At 46.7% G+C, this 27,061-nt stretch overlaps 1 protein-coding gene across 5 annotated transcripts in view; it reads left to right on the top strand.

Annotated features, from left to right (window-relative positions):
- The window catches only part of EXD3 (exonuclease 3'-5' domain containing 3), a 470,687-nt gene that overhangs the window by 56,624 nt on the left and 387,002 nt on the right, over positions 1 to 27,061 (top strand). The window contains exon 1 of one of the 5 annotated variants that reach the window (XM_068248972.1): positions 25,640 to 25,717. The exons of the other annotated variants lie outside the window; for them this stretch is intronic. The gene's annotated coding sequence lies outside the window, so the exon portion shown is untranslated. Of the gene's footprint in view, positions 1 to 25,639; positions 25,718 to 27,061 lie in introns of those variants that run through there. 5 annotated transcript variants of the gene reach the window in all.

The following is a 27,061-nucleotide window of genomic DNA, read 5'->3' as shown; positions in this document are numbered from 1 at the left end:
GCTTGGTTGGTGCCCATTTGTGCTGCAAACATTAAGATTTGTACTGCTTTCGTTTTGAAGATAATACCTGTAACGATCGGTGTCAGCACACAGAGAGAATCTGATTGTTGTTCTGCAGAATCATCAACAATACAGATGTATACTCGATTATGGATGATCTGCAGAATCACCAATAATACAAGTATGACTAACCTCTGGACACCTAATGAGTGAATTTATTTCATGAACTGGAGGCTATCTCCTGAGGAGCGGGAGATATAAGAGACTCGGCTAAGAGCCACCTAAGGGGCAGGTGACCCCGGGCAGTGCAGAAACTATCTGTTGATAGTGAGGACCTGGTAACCAGGGATAACCGTATTAGATGGTGAACTGTACTGCAGCCAGAGGGAGGGACCACTGGCTGCTAACAGGCCGGACTCTCTGAGGAGCGGGAGTCCTGATTGCAGCTGACACCTAATGGAAAGGTGTCACTGCTAATACTGATAGACTGAGCACTCAGTGAGAGTGACAGCTAGGATGGTTGGGCAGGCCAGGTCGGCAACACACGAGCAGATGAGGTACAGAGACAGAAGACTGATTCGGTAACCAGTACAGGCAGGGTCTGGCAACAGGTAGACAGATATGCAGAGGTACCGAATCAGAAAGCAAGAGAAAGGTCGACAGAGCAAATAGTCATAACATATAAATATAACCGAGTCCTAGACTGGGGTGTGAGCTCCTTGATCTCGACACCTGGAAACTAGTCTAGAGTATAACACAGTAATGACACAGAGTCCCTAAGCTTGGGTGTGAGGTCCTTGGTCTCAACACCCTGGAACTGGTCTAAAGTATAACACAGCAATGACACAGTATCCCTAAGCTTGGGTGTGAGGTCCGTGGTCTCAACACCCTGGAACTGGTCTAACATATAACACAAACGTATTCTGGCTAAGTGTGAATTCCCAGGTCCTCCTGGTTCTAACACACTGTGGGATCTGACTGGTCTGAGTGCTTTCACGTAAGTATTCGTAACGGCAGACAACCAGCAACTGGCAGGCAAGAAGTATATATAGAGCAGCGCTCCTCAGCGCCGCCCAGTCCCACTTAGCCAATCACCTACTGCGCTGGGATCAGCTGATCGTCCTGATCAGCTGATCCCTCTCCTATTGGCATAAAGGTCCTGCCTCCTTATTTTCGGGGGGGGGGGGGGGGCTTACTCTCAGGAGAGGGGTAGACTCTCTTTTTAGTGTATGGAGTGGTGTGTGGTCCCTTACCGCACCTCCCTTGTGGATGCGTCCCCCTCCGTTCCTTGTAACTACTTCGGTAGCCGGCATAGTATTAAGGCTGTACGCTTATGCTGTACATAAGGTTACCTTTGCGCCAGCGCTCCCCTCTCGTCATTGTGCACCTGGGACGCATCAGCCGGGTGCACATTGATTATGACGAGAGGGGAGTGCGGGCACGGAGGCGACCTTGCATATAGCGCCAGCGGAGGGTGAAAGGGGCCGTACAGCTTCAATACTATGCCGGTCACGGTGGCAGTTAGAAGGAATGGAGGGGGACGCTGCCACAAGAGAGGTGCGATAAGAGACTGCACCCCCCCATACACTAAAAGCGCCCCACAGCTAGGTCTTATTTTAGGGGAAAGACGGTAGCACTTATTTTTTTCCAAAACCATCATCACCCATCCCTCCCTGTGCAACAGCCTACAGACATGCAACTGGTATGTGTGGGTAATGCTGTGCCTGTGCTCAATTGTGCTGCAAAAATCATCTTTCTAGCTTTTATAGTTTTCAAGATAGTCAAGTTTTTATAAAGCTCAAAAGTTCTCACCCCCCTCCTTTACAACATTGCAGCGGGTGGGCGACAGATGCTGATATAATCGAAAAAAGGTGAAGATGTATAAAATATTTAAAACTCCACTATGCAACGCGTTTCGCTGGAGAGACAGCCAGCTTCCTCAGGCACAAGTGGTGTGTCACAATCGGTGTCAGTAAGCTTGGTGCCTCTGTAGTGTGTGCTGAGCTATGTTAATATAATCTGCTTTCATCATGTTTTTTCCCTTCACTCTTGCTGTAAAATGTGTGTTTGCACTGCGACCGTCTCTGTTCAGCTTTTCCCGCCACACATGGGGCACCTGCATGGACCATGTGCTGAGCTATCTCTTTCTGTACACTTAGAATTGTATTCTAGCTTTGCCACCACAGCAGCTCAGGCCGCTGCCACTATCCAGGTTCTGCTGATCCTCCATGGAGTGCTAGCGTTTGGCTGCACTTCCTCTTCCTGTATGCCCCTCCTGCAACGCCACGCCCTGTGGTGATGTCATTGCCACATCTCAACCCTAGAAATTGGTCTGTGACATGGTAATAATTCTGCCTTTCATTCAAGGGAGAGGGATATGGTGGCTGCCATATTTATTTCCTTTTAAACCATACCAGTTGCCTGGCAATCCTGCTGATCTCTTTGGCTGCAGTAGTCTCCGAATCACATACCTGTAACAAGCATGTGGCTAATCTAGTCACACTTCAGTCAGAAAAAATCTGATCGGCATGCTTGTTCAGGGTCTATGGCTATAAGTATTAGAGGCAGAGGACCAGCAGGAATTCCAGGCAATCTGTATAGTATAAAAGGAGGTAGATATTGCAGCCTTAAAGAGAATCTGTACTCTAAAATGCTTACAATAAAAAGCATACCATTCTATTAATTATGTTCTCCTGGGCCACTCTGTGCTGTTTCTGCCTCTCCCTATTGCAATCCTGGCTTGTAATTGCCAGTTTTAGGCAGTGTTTACAAACAAGACATGGCATGTGATAGGCTGAGAGTAGGTCAGTGTGTGACTCATACAGAGCTTGCAGGGGGCCTGGAGAGGGTGTGTATAGTTTCTATCCAATCACAAGCAGAACAGCACATTTCAGCTTGAGTGCCTGAGCCCAACAGAGCCGACAGAGGAAAGAAGATTAGATCATGTAACAGATATAATACAGCCACTGTGCAACTAGGAAAGGCTGCAGTAATCCAGACCACATTAGAACAGGTATAGGAACTTATAAGATAGAAGAAATAAGGATGAAAATTTTGTTACAGAGTCTCTTCAATATTCCTCTCAACTCAGGTGTGCTTCAAAGAAAACCGGAAGAAGGGGCGGGCAGACCCTTGTCTTTTACTTACCTGGGGCTTTTCCCCGCCCACTCTCTTCCCCCTCCCCCCAATCCGTAGTCTTCGAGGTCCCTCAGTGTCCCCGCTCTTGTGCCGCTGTCACCCCAATTAAAGTCCACAACTGGCCGAATTACACACTCCGCTGCATGCGCTGTCCCGTTCATGTGCCTCCTCAATCGCTCTCTAAGGGAGTATTCTGCGCACTTACACAGCTTCGTGAACTGCGCATGTGCAGAACACTCCCAGCCACGAGAGTGAGAGTGATAAGTTGTGCGGCCAGTACAATGCATACGCTTTCGTGTGCAGCCCTGCCAGTCGCGGATTTTAGCAGAACAACAGTTGGACCTGGAGGATGCCGAAGGACCTCAAAAACCACAGGGGGCTGGAAGAAGCTCCAGGTAAGTGAAAGTCAACTTTATTTCCCCCCACACTCAGGATTCCTTTAAGCAAAATTGAAAATAACCCAGTCTGCCTTATATCATTAGCTGGTGAACACAAGTGATCTAGACCGCTGCTTGCAGAGGTAGCAGGAGGACATCTCCAGACTCACTAGGGAGGACTACGATGAATTGTTGGAAGACCTTCCGAAACTTGCGATATCCGTTAGATTAATGAGTTCAGCTCGAGTTTCCTTATAGAATGTATTCCATGCCTGCGTTTGCACAAGACGGATCTCAAGAGGTCAGAAATATGTCACAGACATAGCTAGGAGACAGGCACATATATATACAGGTTATTCATATAGATTGGATCTGAGCTATTATGGACGGTTTTTGGGCACCAGTGATGGCTTCAAGAGTCCTCGATCTGGTTCCATGCAGATTGTTCTGGCTCACATTCACCCGATGGATCGACTCCCAATCTCCATCGGGAGACATTGATTGAGCGTTTGTACGAGCCTGAACGAAGGTCAGCCATGCTATCCCAGGAAAAAAACACACATATAAGTAGCTAAATACTTGTTTTACTTAACATATGTATTGTACTGTCCAAATTTTGATTTCAGTGAATTTTATGTAGTAAATAAAGAGAGAACTGTAACAAGCATTTTCCATCTTCACTGCCTCTGACTGAAGCCAATCCTGATGTAATTTCCTCCTTTACACCTCTGCCTGAAATGGTGTATGCAGAACTGCACTGTCACATCTAGTTTGCTTTGTAAACAAACGTGAGCAGAACATCGATCGGATTTCAGCAGCTTCTGCAGAGGGGTGAGGTGATTTTTCTTCTATTTCCCTTCTCGACCTTGTGTCACATTGAACAGCCCTCAACCAGTCAGCAAGGAGCAGGAATGTGGGAGGGGAACAAGGGAAGATAACAAGACTTTTTTTTTTTTTTTTGTATTCATTACAGCAGACACATTTATGATTATATTGGAATGCTTGCAATGCACTGTCAGGATGTAGACTGCATAATAAACACAGAGCATTGGATAAATGGTATTTGATTTTATGTCTGACAATCCCGTTTTTTTAATTGGCACAAACTACTCTTGTTGCTAGAGCTGGTCAATGAGATGCTAATTATTCCAACTTGTATGCAGATTTAATGCAAATGCTATGCAGCTTGGGAACGGGCCATTCAAATGGACTTTGGTTTTATTGATTGGCCCATCTAAGCTGCATTGAAGTTGCTGGCGAGTGATAAGCATTCGTGTCTTGCTGATCTACCTATGGGCACTATAGAGGAATGTTGTGATTGGACGTTAGGTGGAGAGATGTCATCCCTGGGAGATCATGTAGAGAGAGCTATGAGCGGCCGATGACATCGGAGCTGCTGGCTGTTTCTGCTTCAGGAACTTTGGAAGGAGCCTTGCGATGTACAGCGGGGTCCTCAGCTCGGGCCAGCAGGAGACGGCGGACCGTAAGGAGAGACAGTGACCTGGTGACAAAGCGCTGGAAGCATTTAGCGTGAGCGAGCGTAATTGTTTGTCCAGGAACTCCTTGCCAAGAGCTCCATGCTAGAGTACAAGGCCCAGCTGGCGGCCGGCAGGAACCGCTCTTGTTTACACATTGCGGCTGGGGTTGTTCTGCCGGTAATGAGGTTTTCGGAGCATTCCTGACCCCGTTTCGCCTTCCGTCCTGCTGTGTTAATGCTGCGGTTGACCTCTCTTAACATTTAAAGAAGAACTCTGCATTTGCAGACAAAAACAAATTCCTTTTCTTTAAAACAATTGTGACCCTTATTCAATCCACTTTTTCTCCTAAAGGTACCCCATAGCTCCCAACTGTTCTCTTATAGGAACCGAATCCCTCTGTCCCTCTTTAGGAACCGAATCCCTCTGTCCCTCTTTCTTCTTCATTTGTCCCACTTAGGAACTGAATCCCTCTGTCCCTCTTTCTTTCTCATCTGTCCCTCTTTCTTCCTCATCTGTCCCTCTCTCTTCCTCATCTGTCCCTCTTTCTTTCTCATCTGTCCCTCTTTCTTTCTCATCTGTCCCTCTTTCTTCCTCATCTGTCCCTCTTTCTTCCTCATCTGTCCCTCTTTCTTCCTCATCTGTCCCTCTTTCTTCCTCATCTCTCCCTCTCTCTTCCTCATCTGTCCCTCTCTCTTCCTCATCTGTCCCTCTCTCTTCCTCATCTGTCCCTCTTTCTTTCTCATCTGTCCCTCTTTCTTTCTCATCTGTCCCTCTTTCTTCCTCATCTGTCCCTCTTTCTTCCTCATCTGTCCCTCTCTCTTCCTCATCTGTCCCTCTTTCTTTCTCATCTGCCCCTCTTTCTTTCTCATCTGTCCCTCTCTCTTCCTCATCTGTCCCTCTCTCTTCCTCATCTGTCCCTCTTTCTTCCTCATCTGTCCCTCTTTCTTCCTCATCTGTCCCTCTTTCTTCCTCATCTGTCCCTCTTTCTTCCTCATCTGTCCCTCTTTCTTCCTCATCTGTCCCTCTTTCTTCCTCATCTGTCCCTCTCTCTTCCACATCTGTCCCTCTCTCTTCCACATCTGTCCCTCTTTCTTCATCTGTCCCTCTTTCTTTCTCATCTGTCCCTCTTTCTTCCTCATCTGTCCCTCTTTCTTCCTCATCTGTCCCTCTTTCTTTCTCATCTGTCCCTCTCTCTTCCTCATCTGTCCCTCTCTCTTCCTCATCTGTCCCTCTCTCTTCCTCATCTGTCCCTCTTTCTTCCTCATCTGTCCCTCTTTCTTCCTCATCTGTCCCTCTTTCTTCCTCATCTGTCCCTCTCTCTTCCTCATCTGTCCCTCTCTCTTCCTCATCTGTCCCTCTCTCTTCCACATCTGTCCCTCTTTCTTCATCTGTCCCTCTTTCTTTCTCATCTGTCCCTCTTTCTTCCTCATCTGTCCCTCTTTCTTCCTCATCTGTCCCTCTCTCTTCCTCATCTGTCCCTCTTTCTTTCTCATCTGTCCCTCTCTCTTCCTCATCTGTCCCTCTCTCTTCCTCATCTGTCCCTCTCTCTTCCTCATCTGTCCCTCTTTCTTCCTCATCTGTCCCTCTTTCTTCCTCATCTGTCCCTCTTTCTTTCTCATCTGTCCCTCTTTCTTCCTCATCTGTCCCTCTTTCTTCCTCATCTGTCCCTCTCTCTTCCTCATCTGTCCCTCTCTCTTCCTCATCTGTCCCTCTCTCTTCCTCATCTGTCCCTCTTTCTTCCTCATCTGTCCCTCTTTCTTTCTCATCTGTCCCTCTTTCTTTCTCATCTGTCCCTCTTTCTTTCTCATCTGTCCCTCTTTCTTCCTCATCTGTCCCTCTTTCTTCCTCATCTGTCCCTCTTTCTTCCTCATCTGTCCCTCTCTCTTCCTCATCTGTCCCTCTCTCTTCCTCATCTGTCCCTCTTTCTTCCTCATCTGTCCCTCTTTCTTCCTCATCTGTCCCTCTTTCTTCCTCATCTGTCCCTCTCTCTTCCTCATCTGTCCCTCTCTCTTCCTCATCTGTCCCTCTCTCTTCCTCATCTGTCCCTCTTTCTTCCTCATCTGTCCCTCTTTCTTCCTCATCTGTCCCTCTCTCTTCCTCATCTGTCCCACTCTCTTCCTCATCTGTCCCTCTCTCTTCCTCATCTGTCCCTCTTTCTTCCTCATCTGTCCCTCTTTCTTCCTCATCTGTCCCTCTTTCTTCCTCCATCTGTCCCTCTCTCTTCCTCATCTGTCCCTCTCTCTTCCTCATCTGTCCCTCTCTCTTCCTCATCTGTCCCTCTCTCTTCCTCATCTGTCCCTCTCTCTTCCTCATCTGTCCCTCTTTCTTTCTCATCTGTCCCTCTTTCTTCCTCATCTGTCCCTCTTTCTTCCTCATCTGTCCCTCTTTCTTCCTCATCTGTCCCTCTTTCTTCCTCATCTGTCCCTCTTTCTTCCTCATCTGTCCCTCTTTCTTCCTCATCTGTCCCTCTCTCTTCCTCATCTGTCCCTCTCTCTTCCTCATCTGTCCCTCTCTCTTCCTCATCTGTCTCTCTTTCTTCCTCATCTGTCCCTCTTTCTTCCTCATCTGTCCCTCTTTCTTCCTCATCTGTCCCTCTTTCTTCCTCATCTGTCCCTCTTTCTTCCTCATCTGTCCCTCTTTCTTCCTCATCTGTCCCTCTTTCTTCCTCATCTGTCCCTCTTTCTTCCTCATCTGTCCCTCTCTCTTCCTCATCTGTCCCTCTCTCTTCCTCATTTGTCCCTCTTAGGAACTGAATCCCTCTGTCCCTTTTTCTTCATCTGTCCCTCTTTCTTCCTCATCTGTCCCTCTCTCTTCCTCATCTGTCCCTCTCTCTTCCTCATCTGTCCCTCTCTCTTCCTCATCTGTCCCTCTTTCTTCCTCATCTGTCCCTCTTTCTTTCTCATCTGTCCCTCTTTCTTTCTCATCTGTCCCTCTTTCTTCCTCATCTGTCCCTCTCTCTTCCTCATCTGTCCCTCTTTCTTCCTCATCTGTCCCTCTTTCTTCCTCATCTGTCCCTCTCTCTTCCTCATCTGTCCCTCTTTCTTCCTCATCTGTCCCTCTTTCTTTCTCATCTGTCCCTCTTTCTTTCTCATCTGTCCCTCTTTCTTTCTCATCTGTCCCTCTTTCTTTCTCATCTGTCCCTCTTTCTTTCTCATCTGTCCCTCTTTCTTTCTCATCTGTCCCTCCTTTCTTTCTCATCTGTCCCTCCTTTCTTTCTCATCTGTCCCTCTCTCTTCCTCATTTGTCCCTCTTAGGAACTGAATCCCTCTGTCCCTTTTTCTTCATCTGTCCCTCTTTCTTCCTCATCTGTCCCTCTCTCTTCCTCATCTGTCCCTCTCTCTTCCTCATCTGTCCCTCTTTCTTCCTCATCTGTCCCTCTTTCTTCCTCATCTGTCCCTCTTTCTTTCTCATCTGTCCCTCTTTCTTTCTCATCTGTCCCTCTTTCTTCCTCATCTGTCCCTCTTTCTTTCTCACCTGTCCCTCTTTCTTTCTCATCTGTCCCTCTCTCTTCCTCATCTGTCCCTCTTTCTTCCTCATCTGTCCCTCTTTCTTTCTCATCTGTCCCTCTTTCTTTCTCATCTGTCCCTCTTTCTTCCTCATCTGTCCCTCTCTCTTCCTCATCTGTCCCTCTCTCTTCCTCATCTGTCCCTCTTTCTTCCTCATCTGTCCCTCTTTCTTCCTCATCTGTCCCTCTCTCTTCCTCATCTGTCCCTCTTTCTTCCTCATCTGTCCCTCTTTCTTTCTCATCTGTCCCTCTTTCTTTCTCATCTGTCCCTCTTTCTTTCTCATCTGTCCCTCTTTCTTTCTCATCTGTCCCTCCTTTCTTTCTCATCTGTCCCTCTCTCTTCCTCATTTGTCCCTCTTAGGAACTGAATCCCTCTGTCCCTTTTTCTTCATCTGTCCCTCTTTCTTCCTCATCTGTCCCTCTCTCTTCCTCATCTGTCCCTCTCTCTTCCTCATCTGTCCCTCTTTCTTCCTCATCTGTCCCTCTTTCTTCCTCATCTGTCCCTCTTTCTTTCTCATCTGTCCCTCTTTCTTTCTCATCTGTCCCTCTTTCTTCCTCATCTGTCCCTCTTTCTTCCTCATCTGTCCCTCTTTCTTCCTCATCTGTCCCTCTTTCTTTCTCACCTGTCCCTCTTTCTTTCTCATCTGTCCCTCTCTCTTCCTCATCTGTCCCTCTTTCTTCCTCATCTGTCCCTCTTTCTTCCTCATCTGTCCCTCTTTCTTTCTCATCTGTCCCTCTTTCTTTCTCATCTGTCCCTCTTTCTTCCTCATCTGTCCCTCTTTCTTCCTCATCTGTCCCTCTTTCTTTCTCATCTGTCCCTCTTTCTTTCTCATCTGTCCCTCTTTCTTTCTCATCTGTCCCTCTTTCTTTCTCATCTGTCCCTCTTTCTTTCTCATCTGTCCCTCCTTTCTTTCTCATCTGTCCCTCTCTCTTCCTCATTTGTCCCTCTTAGGAACTGAATCCCTCTGTCCCTTTTTCTTCATCTGTCCCTCTTTCTTCCTCATCTGTCCCTCTTTGACACTGATGTACAGATCTAGGTAAATATATGTATATTTCTACTGAAAAATGTGTTAAGACTGTAAACTCAAAATTTTATTCCCATCCATTAATTTGATATATTTTGTATTTACAAATGTTAAAGAAACACTGAAGCCTCCTTAAAATCACGTTTTTTTATTTTAAAAACCTATTAAGTATGTTTGCCCTAACTAAAACGCAGCATCCCCGCAGCTGAAATCTAACTAAATCCCCCCCAAACTCTCCGGGGCACACTGCGGGGAGTGCTTCCAGGAGAGGCAGAGCTTTCTGCTGCAGCTCTGGCTCTACACGCGTCTATCAGCACGTATCTCTGCCTCCGCCCGCCCCTCTCTGTGAAGGAAGACTGAGAGGGGCGGGAGAGGCGGCGATCCGCGCTGATAGATGAGTATAGAGGCAGAGCTGCGGCTGAAAGCTCTGCCTCTCACGGAAGCGCTCCCCGTAGTGTGCCCCGGAGAGTTTGAGGGGGATTTAGTTAGATTTCAGCTGCGGGGATGCTGCGTTTTAGTTAGGGCAAACATACTTAGTAGGTTTTTAAAATAAAAACATGATTTTTAGAAGGCTTTAGTGTTTCTTTAAAATGAAGAAAAATGTATGATTATAGAAAGGACCAGCGTGGTTTGAATGATAAAATTACATCTTTTTGATTCTGAATTCTTTGTGAGGTGCATGACAAGGAGTGTGGTGGGGGCGTGGTTAGTGTGGCAGGGGCGTGTCCTAAAGTGTCCTTCAGAGGTACTCATACATTTACTCAATTTTCCATCAAGCGATCTCACAATTGCCTTGATAGGGCGATTAACTACAGTGTGGTTGATTGAAAGTTGACCGACTAGTGACCCACACACTGCAAGCAAGATCCTATGCAATTCTCCTTCACTAACCGATCGGAACAATGTTGTGCCTCCACGCTCTGAAGCCAAAAATCCATTCCGTGGCGATCAAAATCATGTGATCAGTAGCCGATTCCTTTACGATCGATCGATATTTTCCATCCAGCACAATCGAGGGAGTTTGTTGATTCAACCAGATATTGGCCGATTTCATTAAACAAACAGAATAGAACATACTTGGTGTTCCCCCAGTACGATTGAATGATTGAATAGAATGGGCGATGATACCGGAAAATCGACTAATGTATGGACGATATAAGTTTTCTCCTGGTGATATTTTCACAACTTATCAAGCAACAGAATAATCTTGACAGGATATTTTCCCCTATTTTTGGTAAGCTTTCAATTGCAGAGTGCTAAAATGTTACTTTAAAGGTCAATTATTGCAAAAAAAAAAAAAAGAGCAAATGTGTTCTACAGTACCGTGCTCCTATGTTGCTGTCACAGTAAGTAGTAGAAATCTCACAGACCTGACAGGTTTTGGACTAGTCCATCTCCTCATGGGGGTTTCTCAGGGTTTTCTTTATTTTCAAAAGCACATAGTTAAGGTGGCTGTTCAGTCCAACTGCCAGAATAGTGTGCAACAGGTGGGGGGGGGGGGGGGGCTGAATCTTTGTATAGATCATTTCTAGGAATAGCTTTTGTAGACAGTTAAAGAGGAACTTTAAGTGAAAATAATGTAATAGGAAAAAGTGCTTCATTTTTACATTTTTACCATAATTTATGTATAAATGATTCAGTCAGTGTTTGCCCATTGTAAAATCTTTTAAATCCCTGATTTACATTCTGACATTTATCACATGGTGGCATTTTTCCTGCTGCCAGGTGATGTCAGTGGAAGTGGCTGCTGCTTGCTTTTTTTGGCAGTTGGAAACAGCTGTAAACAGCTATTTCCCACAATGCAATGAGGTTCACAGACAGGAAACTGCCAGAATCATGGTCCTCACCGTTTCCTGTGGGAGGGGTTTCACCACAATATCAGCCATACAGAGCCCCCTGGTGATCCGTTTGTGAAAAGGAATACATTTCTCATGGGAAAGGGGGTATCAGCTACTGACTGGGATGAAGTTAAATTCTTGGTTACGGTTTCTCTTTAATTGAAATACTGAGAATGCCCCATGAACAGATGGACTAGTCAAAAACCATCAGATTTCTACTAACTTCTGTAAGTGACCGCAACATATGAGAAAAGTAATTTATAGCTCAATTTACTCTGGAAGAAACACACTTCTTATTTGTATGCATTTTACATTTGACAGTTTTTCACGATTGTGGTCCTTTAACTACCTAAAAGACCACGTCACGCCAATGGGAGTGACTGCGGCAGCAGCCCCAGAACCGCCTAACGCAAATTGGCGTCAAGTCCTGGGGCCGGCTACTGCAGGAGGTTTGCGTGCGCATCTCCTGCTTGGTAGGCGGAGCTCCGACTTAAGTCTCCCAGTGGCTATCGCCGCTTGGAGACTGTTAGACGGCGATACGCCGTCTATTTGCTTAGTATAGCGCTGCAATCTACAGCAACGCTGTACTGGGGACAGCCGTGTGACACGGCTGTCCCCCTGGGTGGCAATACAGCGATCCGCTGTCATAGACTGAAGCCTATGACAGCCGATCACACGGAATGGCTGGCGGAGGGAGAAAGGGAGGGACTACAACATAAAAAAAAAAATACACATTTTTATTGTACAAATAAAGCAAAACATTTTTACAAAAAAATAAACAAACATTGGGGGTGCGATCAGACCCCTTCAACACAAAGCTCTGTTGGTGGGGAGAAAAGGGGGGAATCGCTTGTGTGCCGACATGTACAGCCCTGCAGCGAGCCCTTAAAGCTGCAGTGGCCTATTTAGTGAAAAGTAGCCTGGTCTGTAGGGGGGGTTTAACACTGCGGTCCTCAAGTGGTTAAACAGAAGATGAAACATTACCTCCTAGGAGAAAGTTTAGTGGAAAAAGTAAATTGAATAAGGGCCTGAGTGTTTAACAGAGTGCTGGTGACATCCGGGAAAGGCATTATAGATGTGACTGCCAGGCACTGATATGGGCTTTTAGGAGGAAGGTGGCATTTGGCAATGGTTTGCAGGGTGTAATGCAGGGATCTCCAAACTTTTTTTTTTAGTCAAGGGCCAGGTCAACATACTTTAGACTGCTGGGGGGTCGGAGTGTACATAAAATGATGTAGAAAAACATTACATTGGACCTAGGTAGTGTAAGCAGCGCCTGAAACGCAATCCCCCACATGCAAAGCAATCAGTGTTCAAAATACATACTGTAAGTCCCCCCATAACAACCCCCTTTCCCCAGTAATTGCAGAGACTGCAAATTTTACACACACACACACACACACACACACACACACACACACACACACACACACACACACACACACACACACACACACACACACACACACACACACACACACGTACACACACGTACACACACGTACACACACACACACACACACACACACACGTACACACACACACACACACACACACGTACACACACACACACACGTACACACACACACACACACACACACGTACACACACACACACACACACACACACACACACACACACACACGTACACACACACACACACGTACACACACACACACACGTACACACACGTACACACACACACACACGTACACACACACACACACACGTACACACACACACACGTACACACACACACACGTACACACACACACACGGACACACACACACACGTACACACACACACACACGTACACACACACACACACGTACACACACACACACACGTACACACACACACACACGTACACACACACGTACACACACACGTACACACACACACACACACGTACACACACACACGTACACACACACACGTACACACGTACACGTACACACACACGTACACGTACACACACACGTACACGTACACACACACACGTACACACACACACACACGTACACACACACACACACGTACACACACACACACGTACACACACACACACACACACGTACACACACACACACGTACACACACACACACACACGTACACACACACACACACACGTACACACACACACACGTACACACACACACACGTACACACACACACACACACATGTACACACACACACACACGTACACACACACACACACACACGTACACACACACACACGTACACACGTACACACACACACACGTACACACACGTACACACTGCTTTTATATGATCTCTAACCACCCCACCACCAACACATTGTTTTTGCGCATTAGACAGTGAAGCATACCCAGGTGAAAACCTGCCATACAATTGGACAGCAGTCCCACCTAATGCGGAATTGGGAGCCAGTGAATTACTTTTTGCTGGCTTTCATGTGGAAATGTGGAGCCAGCACTGCTGCTGCATCTAGAAGTAATACATTTTGTGTGTGTGGAGGGCCGGTAAAAAAGCCTCGGGGACACATTTGGCCCGCGGGCCTTAGTTTGAGGACCACTGGTGTAATGCATCAGTATGAGCATTGCCCACACTCTGTGGCTTCCAACAGTGCAACATGGCTTTTGTCATTGTTTTGGCACAATTCCTCTGTCCTTTGCCTAACAACGCTCCTCCCCATCCCACCAAGTTAAAGGAAGCCAGAGCTGACCTGGGGCTTCCTCCAGGCCCATCCGCACGGATTGCTCCCACACCGCCATCCTCCGCCTTCTCCTGCGTCGGTACCTGGTCCCATAAATTTAGTAAGTCGCAGCCAGTCTGACGCAAGAGAAGTGCACTCTTTAAGTATCTTTCCAGCAGCCGCCAGAGAGATGCCTAGAGGGCGCACTTCTCCTGCGCAGACTGGCCACAACTGACAGAAGTTACGGCACCCGGTACCGGCGATACAGAAGGCTGGGGATGGCGGCGTGGGAGGAAGCCCCGGGTATGTGTAAAACTTTTAGTTTAAGTCCATTCTGGTAAATTTTAAGCCCTCCCTGACACCTAAATCTAACATCCTTGTCCAAAGGGTTATCTACAAACCCTAGCACCCTCTATAGCTAAATCTTGATAGGGCTCTATCCCCTACAGTCACCCAAGTTGGCCCTGGTCCATCTATCAGGCATCATGTAACAAGTATGGCCACCATGCCCCCCCTTAACAAGTGTCGGCTTAACAACACCTGTACTGGAGGAGGGGGGGTGTATATCAGAGGCAGGAAGAGTCCCCCCATTGCCTCCAACTCCCTGAATCAGCAGGAGGAGCTTTCCCAGTGTTAACTTCCCTGTCCTCTGCCTTGGTTCTTTCCTGTTATTTTATTCCCTTCCTGTCTGTCCTTTGTGACACCTGTTGAGCAATAGGAAATTGTCCTCGTCTCTGGCTAGAAGTATTGCAACACAACTGAGGTTCTTAACCTTTTCCTGTTCTCGTCAAGTCGTCAAAAGTAAATTGTGGTGGGGTCAGGCCTTGCACGGTTTCTACACTTTCCAGAAGTGTTAAATCATTTCTGTATATTTCATGTATTTTAACAACCTGCATTATCAGAAATACCTGTGATTACCCTGGTGTGTTTTTCTGTTTTCACCTCTGTACTCCAGCATATGCTTCACTAATAAAGCCGTCTTGCACGGCTGTCATCTGTTACTGAGATGGGAGCGATGTACCCAACTGCTGTATCTGCAGACCCAGGATCTCCACATTTGAGTAGGATTCCTTTTTCCCGTGGAATGGGTGCAAAGTGTGCAGTAACTTTTACTTCCTGCTTTGTGAAGGCGTATGGGATACCATTAAAAGACAGATGAACCACTTAGGTGGAAGAGTGACTCTGGGCTCCGACCCACCTTTGACCTGAATGGGCGTGAAAACATACAATAATATCTCCATGAAATGTTTTCTAAAAGCTCATATCTCTGGCACTGACTCAACGCAATTCTAGTCTGGGAAGACCTTTAAGCATGGACTTCAACTTACCCATGAACCATAAGTTTTCATTTGTGGACACTGGCTTACTCTACGATTAGGGTTGGTAAAATGAGTGGGAGAAGGGTGGTTTTATCGTCAAGTTTTTTGTTTTGTTTTTTAAAGGTTTGTGTTGGGCATTGATGAGGAAGGTTAGAAGAGGGGGTATGTAAAACTTGTTTTATCAAGTACTAAAAGTTAACGGCTATGTACCAATAGAGGATTATGGTGGGGCATGGACAAGAAACAATGGGGTTGGGTGTCGTGGAAGAAGGATAGCTTTGGGTGTTGATGCGGAGGGAAAATATTGTTGGCTTTAAAGAAGAAAGATATGGTTGGGTTTTGAAGAGGAAGGATATCATTGGGTTTTGAAAAGGAAGAATATGGTTTGGCTTTGAAAAAGGACATGGTGGAATTTTATAGAGGAAGGGTATGGTTTGGCTTTGAGGAAGGATATAGTTGGGTTTTGAGGGAGGATTGGGTTGGGTTTTTAGGGGGAAGGATAGGGTTAGGAGGCAGAAGTACATTTGGTAGTGATTGCATTGAGCCACAGTGCAGTTGCAAGGCCTCATTCAGACGGACAGCTGAACTGTGAGCTTATTGAGCAGTTCAGTGTCCCTTCTACCACCCATGAGCGCCATTGCAGTTTAAAGGTTGCCATATTTGTTTCCTTTTAAACAGTACCAACTACTTGCAGGGCTGTGGAGTCAGTCGAGGAGTCGGAGCAATTTTGGATACCCGGAGTCACAGTCGGAGTTGGAGTCGGTGGTTTTATAAACTGAGGAGTCGGATGATTTTTGTACAAAATCCACAGCCCTGGTAAGTATTAGACTAAGGAGTCGTAGTCGAGGAGTCAGAGCCAGTTCGGTTACCCGGTGTTGGAGTCAGTCGGTGGTTTCATAAACTGAGGAGTTGGAGTCTGAAGATTTTTGTACCGACTTCACAGCCCTGGCTACTTGGCAATCCTGGCATCAGTAGTGTCTAAATAGCACACCTGAAACAAGCTAATCTTGTCAGATTTTTGTCAGAAACGCCTGATCTGCATATTCTTGTTCAGGCTCTATGACTAAACGTATTGGAGGCTGAGAATCAGCAGGACAGCCAGTCACCTGGTATTGTTTAACCTTTCCCAAATTGATGCAGTACGAATCTACGTCCAGCAGGTGGTGCTGCGGTCCTGACTGGACGTAGACACTATTTCCCTGTAATTCGCGCATCCTCACCACTCTGCACCCACTGCAATTTGGTCGCTCTGCCGTCTATAAGAGGGCAGACCTCTGTGAGCCGGTCAGGAGCCGCTTTCTTTGGCTCCTGGCCCTGCCCTCACTGTAAGCCAATCCCTCTCTCTGCCGTCTCGATGACTCCGTAAGCCGATTGGAGATAGCTTATGGAGGCGGGGAGGGAAAGGACACAGGCGGGGAGCTGCGCTATACAGGAGGCGGGGGAGCGGTTGGTGAATGACGGGCAGAGGTAAATAACTGGCTAGCCACAATCTGCGTGTTTTTAAATGGGGGACAGGCTGGAGGAACGCTGGAAAGAGCTGGCCATTGTATGCAGGACGTGCCTCTGTGTCCTAATATGATTTATCAAACCCACCTCGGGTTCTTTTTCAGCAGGTCGGGAGTAGTTGTATCCCAGAAGTCTCTGCAAAACTAATCTTGAAGAATGTTCCCAGCCTTCGGCATTCTGTATGTATATCGCAGCAAACCTATCCGCTTTCCCCGAGGTCAGCAACCTGCGCCGCTACAGCTGGTTTTGCTACTAGTGGTCCCAGATGGGGGGCGCTTCCTGTTCCCAGCTCAGTGATGTAATCCTGGCATGCTGCACACCACTGCTGGCAGCAATGGGGAGGAGTTCTGCTACTACTACAGGATCATATGTTATAATCCCATACCAGCCTGAAGACTGCAGTGCACAACAAAGCACTAACTGAGACAGCTCTGAAGTGCATACATGAAAAAAAAAAGGCGTCTGTAAAAAAGGTGCAGGGGATTGCTGCTGGTAGAATCTTGCTATAATTAGTGATATTGTACTGCTGAATTCCGATAGTGAAATAATGGTAATGTTTACAGATATTTTACTGTGGCTAAACCTAACCCTACTCTCACACAGAACTCTCCCTCTACCGATGCCTAAATCTAAGACCCCCCCCTCCCAGTGGTGACTAACCCTAAGACAACCCTGGTGGTGCTTAAAGGGAACCTTAACTGAACGGGGGTAAAAAGTTTTACTTACCTGGGGCTATTACCAGCCCCCTGCAGCAGTCCTGTGCCCTCGGCGCCGCTCTGGAATCCTCTGGTCCCCCGCTGTCACTTAGTTTCGTTTTTGACGACTCACCAGTCGCCGGCCGCCATGCGTATTATTGGACGCATTCACCAATGCAATTAGCGCTATTGCGGACCGCAACGCGTACAAAAATACGCGTTGCCGCATTCCGCATGCGTAGATATGCGGCAACACGTATTTTTGTATGCGTTGCGGTCCGCAATAGCGCTAATTGCATTGGTGAATGCGTCCAATAATACGCATGGTGGCCGGCGACTGGTGAGTCGTCAAAAACGAAACTAAGTGACAGCGGGGGACCAGAGGATTCCAGAGCGGCGCCGAGGGCACAGGACTGCTGCAGGGGGCTGGTAATAGCCCCAGGTAAGTAAAACTCTTTACCCCCCGTTCAGTTAAGGTTCCCTTTAACACTAAGATCCCCCCTGGTGGTGCCTAACCCTAAGATCCACCTGGTGGTGCTTAACCCTAACAACCCCCTGGTTGTGCCTAACCCTACCCTCCCTCCTAAACCTTAAACCCCTGCCCCAAAGCTGCGATATGTGTAGCGCCCGCTATGCAATACCACAATCTGCATTTTCTCAAGCCTCCGGGATCCATTGATGCCATTGGGCACTGGCATTTCGGGGTTTTTGCCGCTAATCAGACACCTCCTGGTGCCGAGTTTTACCTTACTAGCCGCATATGGCCATTGTAAAAGCACTTGTGCAAAGATTCCCTATGAGAGTGTTCACAAAGTCTGGTGCACTTCGCATAGAGTTTAATGGCACTGCTTTGCGTGCGGGGCTTTGCGCACGATCTAAACTTATCACGCCTAAACTTATCACGCCTAAACTGGCTTTTCACCAGCGTGGTGCAATTGTTAATACGCCTAAAGTCTCTAACTGGGTTAACACCGCTTTGTGAATCAAGCCCCAGGTGTTGTTTCTGTTGACTTCGGAACAAAATGAAAACACTAACTAAATTTATAAAGTAACATTGTAAAAAATAAGCAATCCGTCATTAACCCTTACATCTTGTGGACATTTATAGGCCTTCTGTGTTTTCGCATCCATATGCCACGCGAGCGCCTAAAGGCATTTTAGTACAAAATTACTTCTGCTTGCCCCGGACGTCCGTAGGCATTTTTGTTTCCTCATATTCCTGTACCACGGACATCTAATAGGCGTTCGGTACAAAGTTTTGGCTCAATGCCAACTTTCTATTGTACTTAAAATGTGCAAATAATTCTAAGTTAATGCAGAATTATGCAAATATTACCGCAAGTCTATGTGGCTTGAAAATAGACCGGTCAATTGCTTCCACTGTAAGATTTGATTGGCCGTAATTAGCATAATTCTGTATCATAATAATTGGCATATTTCTCAATCATTTTACATTTATTTGGACCTCCCGTGACATCCCTACCGACTAATGTGGATTTTTGCCCATGTAGACTTGAGCAAGACATTTAAAGCACATCCAAGGTGAAAATAAACTGAGATCAACAAATATATCTGTCCTCCTTGTAAAAATGACTTTTTTTAAGCTATCCCACACTTTTATTTTATATTTAAATCTGCTCTTTACGTTTTTACTGTTTCATGGCCTCTTCTCAATGACACATTCATTGAAATATGCAAGAGATGAAACCTGTGAACTATTGACCCTTTTTTATCTCTTTCCTGCTCTCAGAAGTTATCTACTGCCAGGAAAGTGTTCTATGGCTGCAATTCTTTATCAGTGAGGGTTATGTTGTAGTCTGACCCGGACAGAAATTGTCACTTGCATACCTGATTTTTAACTCTTTCAGGCAGAGAAAGAAAAAAAAAAAAGGAATACAGCCTAGTTATTTGTATGCTTGGCACTGTACATATACAGTACATGTCTATCTCATTATGTCACATGTCACATGGTTGTCTTTTAATAAACATGAATCAAACAAAGCTGGGACTGGCATGTAGCTGTTTAAAAAAAAAATGGCTTACAGTCTAAAACTGAATGCTCCCCTCGCGACAAAGGAAGGCAGCGATACAGCTCCCCGAACTGCGGGGTTGTAAATAATTATCCGCTCTACTGTGGGGGCGCAAGTCTCCTGCTCCAGAGCAGCAGAGCGGACCCGACTGAAATCGGCTATTTCCGCCTATTTCTGAGCGGAGAGCCGCAACAGCGCCCCCACTGGAACAGGGAAATGTAAATATTGCACAGCCTGACAAATAGTCACCTGTGCATTCTGTGGGATGCGGCAAGACTGCCGTGGGACGGGAGAGGATGGGGGAAGCCTCGATAGGATCCAGAGGCTTCCCCATCCCAAGGTGAGTACCCCCAGGGGCATTTTTTTTTCAATACAGAGTCTCTTTAAGCTATATTCAGTAAAGTTTCTCTTTAACTGTAGTGGCCCTTTAAACCTATTGGCTGCAGCGTTTCGGGAACCGGTCCGCTTCTTCGGTGGTACAGAGCAGCTCCTCTAACCTCCACGAAAAGTGACGTCTGCTAATGGTTAGTTTGTCCGTCTTTCATGTGAAGTTTTGGGGAGGGAGGGAAATTCTCTGCATAATTCATTTCAGAAGGAGGAATGTCCCCCTGGCATGTGCTGCCTCCTCTGGATGTCAGGGCTCATCCCTCCTCGCAGTCTACGTCTGTACTGTTCAAATTCCGTTCGTGGCAGAGCGGAGCCAGGTTCACTGGTTGCAGATGAAACCGGAGCCGAGGCTGGGAATTTGGCAGGGGCGATCGCATGGAAGAGAGGCAGGAAGACGAGCCAAGACCCCAAGGCGCTTTCTCCAGCACTTCTTCTTCTTCTTCTTCTTCTTCTTTTTAATTTCTTTTCTCTCTCTCTCTATTTTTTGTTTTGTTTAAATAATTGAACAATTTGCCAATTTAAATTTTGGCTGCTGGTTTTTTTTCCTCTGAAGCTCTGGACGTCTCTGTGCTGCGTCGTCGGAGGAAGATTCCTGTGAGATAATTTGACCGGCTTTGAAGTGAGGGACGGGAATATAGTTTTAAGAGGCACTTCCAGGTGGTGCGCTGAACTTGTTTGTTGTTTAGAGTAAAGGAAAAGAAATATAGGCGGCTCGTTTAAAGGGGGACTCTAAAAATGTACCGTATTTTTCGGAATATAAGATGCTCCGGAATATAAGACACGCCCAGGTTTAGAGGGCAAAAACCAGGGGAAAAAAATAAATACTAAACCTGGTGCATCGGTATTCCAGGAGCGTCTTGTAGATATTCTCCCGCAATAATTGTCCTCCTGTGTCCCCCTTCTGTCCACCATAGGTCCCCCTATGTCCTCCTCCTCTGTTTCTCACTGTCCTCTTTTGTCCCCTGTGTGTCCCCTTCTGTTGCTTTGTCCTTCTGTGTATGTCCCCCCCTATGTGTTCCTATGTATCCCTGTAGCCCCCCCCCCCACCGCCCCTCTAAGTGGTCCAGTGTGTCTCTGTGTCCCCTCCTGTCCCCTTATGTGGTTCTGTGTGTCCCCGTGTACCCTCCTGTCCCCCTAAGTGGTTCTGTGTGTCTCCCTGTGTCCCCTCCTGTCCCCTTATGTGGTTCTGTGTGTCCCCTCCTGTCCCCTTATGTGGTCGTGTGTATTCCCGTGTCTCCTCCGATCCCCCTGTGTTGTTCTGTGTGCGTGCCACCTTGTGTCCCCTCCTGTCCTCCTGTGTGATCCTCCGCTGCCCCCTCTTGTTCCCTCTGCTTCCCATCTACAAAAACCGTGGCAGCACAGCTCACCTCACCAGCAATCCCAGCGGCGAGCGCAGACCTCTCCTCTTCCGCACTGCTCCTCCTAGTGACGGCTTCTGCTGATCGTGTCATCTGCAGAGGCCCGTCACTAGGGGAGCAGCGCCGGAGATGAGATGTCTACGCTTGCCGCTGGATGAGGGGAAGCACTCTGCCGCTAATTCTTACGCGAGGGGGGGGGGGAGCGGAGGGGACATGGGCGGGGGCAGAGGACCACACAGGAGGACAAGGCAGGGAGTCCCGGACGTATCAGCAGGCAATTGTATATCAGGGACTCCCTGTCTTTGGAATATAAGGGGCTGTATCTCCCCATCTTTTGGGGAGAAAAAGTGCATCTTATATTCTGAAAAAATATGGTAACTTCAAAGGGCACAGAGTTATCTTTGTCATTTTTTTCTCTTGTTCTGAGACTAAAATGCATGCACACCCTGACAACCCCAATTCTGCATGCCTGTTGCTTGGAGGGGAATATTTTAACTATACTATGGTGGTGGTGATGGTAGTGGTCAGTTGGAATACTTTCAAACTGTTAGAAAGGAGAAGCAATAGGAGGCTTACCTTTCCTAAAGAATCTGCCAAACTTGTAGAACTGATAAATTCATTACACAGAACAAAGATACGTTAACATGTTTCAGGGGTGTTCCCCCGCTTCTTCAGGTGTACAACAAAACAATGTGCCAAGTGGCTGAGGTGAATGCCTGTGAGTGCCTCGAATATTTGAATTGGGCACTTACCATAAAACTTCCCATTAAGACATTGAAGCCACATTTATTATTGCAATAAAATCATTCTTCAGTTACAACTGTGAAAACATGCTGTTTTTCCGGCTTGCCACAAGGTGGCGCTACTTGCTTGTGTTTTTCATTTTTTTTGTTTGTTTTTTTTTTGTCTTCCTTCTGTCTGAAATAATTGAAATAGGATCTAACACATTTTGCTGGCACCAGAAGGGGGTGGGGCCAAAGCTGTAAATTAGATTTTTCTTTTTCTTTTGTAAAAGGTAAAATTTCATTTACAGAACAGATTTTTGTGTAATTTATCAATTGTACTATCTCAGGAAATGAATTAAATTAACTGACTTCAGTTCTACTTTATCTTTCTTTTTATCAATTTTAAAAGTACTCTTCCCCCCCCCCCCCCCCCCCACACACACACACACTACTTTTGGAACTTTTTTTAATTGCAAAATGCTGATTTTTTTTTTTAAAAAAACAATTCAAAAATGATTGCCCAGTAGTAAAAAGTGAATTGCATATGGGCCAAGTTCATGCAGCTGAGTTTGGAGACCCCATAGTTCTAGTCCAAGTTGGTCTGCAGGAAGGGTGCTCTGTGAAGGGGTGCATGATCAAGTTGGATCCATTTGGGGGGAGGACCTTGTCAAAGGAGGAGGTAGGGACACACTTGGTATAGGTTGCATAATAGGAGCTCAGCAGAGCGAGTTATGGCATTGATACAAAGTGGGGTAGGTGATCTTGAAGAGGTGCGTTTTGAAGGTGTTGAAGGATGGGGCGAGCCTGATGGAAGAAAGTTCCAGAGAGTGGGGGCAGGTCTTGAGAAGTCCTGCAGTCTTGCATGGGGGTGAGAGATGCATGGGGTGGGGTGGTCAGGTCGTTGGAGGATCAGAGGAAGTGGCCGGTTGCATGTCTGTGGACAAGTTGTAGGTCGGGCATGTCTTGTGTACAGATCTGTAGGCCAGACACAGAGCTTTGAAGGTGATGCTGGAGCGGATAGGGGAGAGGTACATTAGAAAAGACAATCCAGAACTTCAGAGAAAGTTGAGGGAGAGTTGTTGGCTGCGTGCCGCAGGCTGGTATCCGCAGTGTAAATCTGGCAGATTTCCCCAGCGTCCTTTTATCGTGTGTGTGCGGAAGCGGGGCCATCACAGAACAAAGAGACACACATGGTGAGTATTTACTCCAGGCACGCGGACGTGTAAACATCGCTAATGCTGTAAGCAGATGCACAGGCTGTATAAACCATCCGGCCTCAGTCACTTCCTTACCCCGGAACCTTTAAAACGTCTGCACATTAACATGTGGAATTATCTGAAGGCTGCAGGAGGAATCCCCCACTGATTCTGCAGTCCACAGAGCTTTCTATTCTTCATGGTCTCAAAGGACAGCTAGTGAAAAAAAATCCTTTTTTTTTTTAAAGTACACCTTAACTTAAAAGGATATAGAGGCTGCCATATTTGTTTCCTTTTAAAGTTATATTAAAGCACAATTTTTAGTACAAGTGCATAGATTTGTACATGGTTACAGGCTGGAATGTGTTACAGAGGAAATAGTCAGGTGATCATAAATGACAGACTACAGGTGGCCTTTCAGTTTGGACTTGAATGCTTCCAGGGATGGAGATGTCCTGATTGGGTGTGGCAGGGAGTTCCAAAGGGTAGGGGCAGCATGACCGAAGGCTCTGTCTCCAAAGGTTTTGAGGTGGACTCTGGGGGTGACCAAGTTATTAGATCCTTCTGATCTAAGATTGTGGGGGGTGTGATGCAGTTGCAACAAGTCCTTCAGGTATCCAGGGCCCAGATTGTTCAGAGAGTTCGATACTCGCCTATAGTGAGGGAACGGCCTTGCTCTGTCCCCTCCTTTGAGTGTGGTCACCCCTGTTGCGGGCATTCAACCAATTGGGTTGCTGCTTTGGGGAAGCTAGGAAGGCTTCGGAAGCACTAGTGTCCCCGACTGCTTCTGAAGACTGGTGGCTCCGCACTGGGCACGCACATGCACTGGCGATGCAGCTGGCTCCATACTGTGCATGTGCGCGCCCGGTGCGGAGCTGCCAATCTTTGGAAGTGCTTGGGGGCACAGGTGCTTCCAGAGGCGGCCATATTCCCCTTAGTTTTTTGTAGGATGTAAATTTTAGCACACAAACCCTATACCGTATATGCTTGTTGAGTGTTCAGTTTCAAAGCCACAGGTGCTAATACGGAACTGGAACATTACCATAAAAGTGGGTATCTATATAATAATACCCAAGTGTGTCTGCATCCTGCTTCCAGACTTGACAGTTTGCTGTCTGTGAACCTCGTTGCATTGTGGGAAATGACAGCTTTTTCCAACTGCCAAGCAAACAACATCTCCCTGTGCCCATCCCCATCGCTGTCCAAAGTATATGCACAATCAGGACGTACCAGTGCACGAATTGCAGTGTGGGGGGGGGGGAGCTTTTTTTTAACGGGTGGGCCTTTTTTACTAGTGCTGAATAATTTACTACATTCTGCTATGTGTAACACAGTGGCGTAGTGGTTAGCGCTTTCGCCTTGCAGTGCTGGGTCTCTGCTTTGAATCCCAGCCGGGGCACTATCTGCACAGAGTTTGTATGTCCTCTACTTGTCTGCATGGGTTTCTTCCGGGCACTTCGGTTTCCTCTCACATCCCAAAAACATACAAATAAGGTTATTGGCTTCCCACTAAATTGGCCCTAGACTACAATACATGCATTACACAATACACACATAGACATATGACTATGGGAGGGATTAGATTGTGAGCCCCTCTAGGCACAGCAAGTGGCAAGACTACCGTATATACTGTGTACAGCGCTGCTGAAGTTTTTGGTGCTAAGTACTAAATAATAACAATAATGTGTCACTACAGTGCCTCTTTAACTCATAGGAGGAAACCAGAGTGCCTTGAGGGTACCCATGCAAGCATGCGGAGAGCTGTATAAGCAGACAGAGGCACGAAAAGGATAAAATATTCTAAAATGTTTAAAATGAGAGGAGGCAGAGGTGGACTTGCCTCCTCCAAGCAGACACACACGAGTGTTGTGTATATTCAGAACAACAAAAAATTAGATACACCAGAAAGTGCAAGTGCAACGCGTTTCGTGGGCATCTCCCACTTCATCAGGCAATAGAAACAAAGCATAAAACTCAAATAGGTCTGTTGCAAAGCTCAGCGCCTCTGTCTGACGAGGAGAGGAGAGCATCCAGCTTACTTGCAGATAGCACCCTTGACCAGGTTCATGCCTGGAAAGTGATTGCTGCAATGTGAGATATGTAACCATTTTGCTGCCCTGCCTCCCTGGGAATGGCTCTCATTCAGACATTAGTATGTCCAAAGAACGTCTCAGAAACTTTAACTGACGAGGTGTCTCCAGACAGTTGACAGAGTTTAGGCCCTCTTCGGTGGTCGGGCAGCATCCATCATGTATAGAGGCGGTGAGGAAACACAGAGCGAGGTACAAGAACGAGGCGAGTCGTAGATTCTAAACTATTTCCTTATGAAGATAAGGAATTCTGCTGAAGAATCCTCTTGGCGTTGGTGAGCTGTGAGCCCGGCCAGCGATGGACATGGCTGTGGGAAAGCAGAAGGTTGGATGAAACGCTGGGAAGAGATGCATCAACTCTGCAAATAATGTCGGTTTTGTGGTTTTTCTGTTCCTGTAGAAGAAAAACAAATCCTTTTTATAAAGTAATCTAATTTCCTGCACAAGGTAATTCAGACACGCACTTCACGTCAAGCCTTGGAAAAGTCCTGCAGTACAGTTTAGCTCTCGGTGTAGAACATGGACCTTCTGTATTCGGTAAAACCCCCAATATCCAGCATTGGCAAGGCTTGCCTGATACTAGATATGTGTGCTTGCCGGTTGCTTGAGAAGTCAAGCAGCTGGCGCATGCGACCAAGATCGCACATGAGCCATACTGTGCGCCCAAGCATAGTTCGTGCATGGTATGGAAAGATCCAGTAAGGGCTGGTGCACACCAACAGCGCTTCTGAGCGCTTTTCAAATCGCCAGTGCTTTGAAAAGCACTTGACTACTGTAACCCTATGAGGATGTTCCAACAGCAGCATTGTGATTTTCTTAAAATCGCAAACATGCTGCATGTAGCATTTCTTTGAGGGATTTAGCTTGAATGAATGTCCTAAAAAGCAAATTCATTCAAAAATCACTTTGAAAATCGTTTTAGGGCCCTTTTCCACTTACAGTAATTGTGATGCTAAATCGCAAATCACAAGCGGTTTTTGAATCGCTAGGGTTGCCACTTTAACATTGGAATCGCGGTAGGTATTTTCCAGTACCGCGATTCGATTTTTACCAAAGTGTGATTGGGTCTCGGAGGGATTTTTACCCCGATTTTGCAATGCAAGTGCATTGCTTATGCAAAATCGAGATTACAATAAAAAATAGAAGGCACAATCGCTAGTTTTTAGCGATTTGTTAGTGGAAAAGGGCCCTAACAAAATTGCTAAGCGCTTGTGATTTTAATTGCGATTTTGGTGTGCGCTAGCCCTAAAACGGTTGCGTTTTCACTTAGATAAAATACAGCAGAAACAAGAAACGCCATGGGGTACCTGCCCTTGTGCGCTTACAATTTAGAGCGGCTGTAAACAGAGTATGGGCTTGATTTAGTAACACAAATACTGCGAGTAACCTGCTGTTACTCACACTATTTAACCCTGCGCGCTTTAATGCGTGCTATCGGCAGCATAGCGTGCATTATTACCTATGGTCAGATGAGCGCTTGCTATACCCAGTATAGTGAACGCTTGTAGCCAATACCGGCTATTACCCATTAAAGAGCGCTCCGAACATCCGGCCCTGTAAAGGAAGTGATCTTGGCACTCTGATTGGCCCAATAGACTGCCTGTCACGTGACATCACTTGACAGGCAGTCTGTTGGGCCAATGAGAGTGCCAGGATCACTTCCTTTAAAGTTACTGGGCCTGAAAGGGTCCAGGGCGGGATGTTCAGAGCACTC

Source organism: Hyperolius riggenbachi, chromosome 8 (assembly GCF_040937935.1).
Source record: "Hyperolius riggenbachi isolate aHypRig1 chromosome 8, aHypRig1.pri, whole genome shotgun sequence".
NCBI lineage: Eukaryota > Metazoa > Chordata > Amphibia > Anura > Hyperoliidae > Hyperolius > Hyperolius riggenbachi.
Note: the sequence above shows the minus strand (reverse complement) of the source record. Positions and strands in the feature narration are given on the sequence as shown.